Raw genomic sequence first — 2,635 nt, forward strand, 5'->3', positions numbered from 1 at the left:
CTGTCAGTACATCCTCCGTTTAAAAAGCACAGCTGTACGGGTCCGCAATAATAGAACCCTTAATTGTTAACAGAATCAGGAGAGGGAAGATAAATTTTGTATGCCTTCATGCGATCGGCCATGACGTTTAAGCAAGCTTTTACATAATGTAGGCCTGTTATTCCTTCAGTATATGTAGGAGATAGAGTCAAGTGGTATTTGTCTGTATATTAAGAATTGATGGCGGTACATAGACCTCAGACGTTTTCAATATTTTTAGGCCGTTCTTATAATAATGCTCATTAATACCATTCTTCCCTCTCTTTTTAATTGGTCATAGTTTCATTAGATAATCTCAGGATGATTATTGACATTGAAAACGTATAACCCGATGAAATATTTATATAGTAGTGATTATCTGGGAATTAACTGGATGTTTTCCTTCTTTCTTTGAAAACAGACTCGAAAACACCGGCATTGACAACCAAGCATTCCAACCCGATGATGGAACAATAAGGACAGAATTATGAATTGAACACTAAAAAATAGAAAAGTTTAAATATAAAACAAATTAAATAATATATGTTTGCTGCATGTGTAATGCCCATGACAATGATAAATGTCATTCCACGATAATTGTATATGTATAGGCCTATATAAGAGATACAAGGTGTCTTTAAGTCGAAACGAGAAGCTATGAGATACACTGGCCACGCCTCAGACATGCAGCAAAACAATCACGATATATAAGCCTAAATTCCTACTGTACAGTTTTCAGAGCTTCAGCTCTATGTTGTATTGGTTTATTTTTCCTTCCGATCTATTCAATATAATATAATATACTGTCACGATTGTGATAAGTGTTTATGTTTAAAAAAAATCTAGATTCAAACTTATAACCCTCTTATTACTGAATGGTTGATATAACCTTGGACCACCAACCCGTCGGAAAAGAAGCCACTTATTTCGGCAGGGAACTTAAAAAGAAGCAGTTTTACAGTATGAGTAGAGTGCCATTTCAGCGGGCATTCATAGGTGCTTATTCTAAAATTTTCTCCAGACAGGGTGGGATAATGACCTGGATTTGGACCCCTTTTGTGGGACTTGGAACCCTCGTCGGGGAATTTGGACCCTTCATCTGGGAATTTGGAAGCTTCCTCGGCGAAATTGGAACCTTCATCGGGGAATTTGGATCCCTCGTCGGGGAATTTCAGACACCACCTCTAGGATATTGGGATATGAGATCAAGCTGGTATAATTCGCTGGATATTCCCCATACGCATAGGACAAGTGTGATTTATGATATAATTTATACATTACATGATATTAACTTGGTATGGGAAATATTTTTATTAGTGGTAGTAATGGTGTTCATGCAGCGAATTTCGTCTTTCGATTGTCGGTGACGCTATTAAGTCTTGCTTACATCATGGTCCTATTAATAGGTCATACTTTACTGTACATACTTTCTTAGGCGTTAATCTTGTATTGACCATATAATATGGCACATGCCATAATTACTGTATTATATAATATTAATTATTGGGAGTAATGGTCGTCTTGGAGCGAATTGCGTCTTCGATTGACGGTGACGCTATCGAGCCTTGCTTACCTTATCTAGTAGGCCTACGGTACTTTACTGTACATACTTCATTATGCGTTAATCTTGTATTGACCATATAATATATGGCACGTGTCATAATTACTGTATTATATAATTACATAATTATTATTACTAATTAATTCGGTATATTGCTAGATATTTTAAATAAGGATATACGGTTGTGGCTCATTTCTTCTAAATCTTGTATTTTCTAATTATTAATAATTAAAAGAAATTGAAACAAATTGGTGACTGTCTTAGTAATTATGTCCTTATTTTGTTAGCCGAGTTAATTGCTTAACACACCAAGTTGATGATTCGGGACACAAAAGCTACAGTAGCCCAATGATAAATTGACCTATAATAATTAAGAAGATATTTAGATATGATTTATATTTATTATTTAAAACATTCTTATTCAGTTTGTAGAACCTACATATACAGGAATTCATATAGGAAACTAAGTACCATACATAATATTATAGCTCATGGATTATCGCCTATATTCAGTAGTGTATGGGAGCCATGAAATGAAGAAGGGGGAATGAATGTTGGGTGCGAGTGGGTGGGTTCGATAATTAAGTAAGGTGGCGCTAGCTCGCAAAATAAGATGATATGAAGTGATTTTTACCTACTTAAGCGTGGTTTTTTAATTTTAATTTTAACATTTTCAATGGGATTATTTGAATACTTTCAATGGAGATGGGGACCGGGAGGGCGTGGGGCGACTGGGGGAGAGGTTTTCAGGGAGCGTGTGGTAGGTAAGCCAGTGCTCTCGGTTAGCTCGAAAAGGTTTGAAACGGCCAAATAATGCAAAACAATTTAAAATTAAAACGAGACAGTAGAGAAAATCCGATCAGAATGACAAAATAAACTAAGCATCCACTGGAAGGAATCCCAATCTGCAGACGGATCCGTTTGGGCCTTCCAGGCCTCATCAGTGCAGCTGGGGTACAGACCCAAACGAAACGTTCGACCAGCTTAGGCAGGGCCCAAACTAGTCCCACGACCACTAATGATTACAGAGCCAAACCAAGGCAATATATATACACA

This window comes from Anneissia japonica, unplaced genomic scaffold, assembly GCF_011630105.1.
Source record: "Anneissia japonica isolate Jap-2015-1 unplaced genomic scaffold, ASM1163010v1 scaffold287725_len345208_cov150, whole genome shotgun sequence".
NCBI lineage: Eukaryota > Metazoa > Echinodermata > Crinoidea > Comatulida > Comatulidae > Anneissia > Anneissia japonica.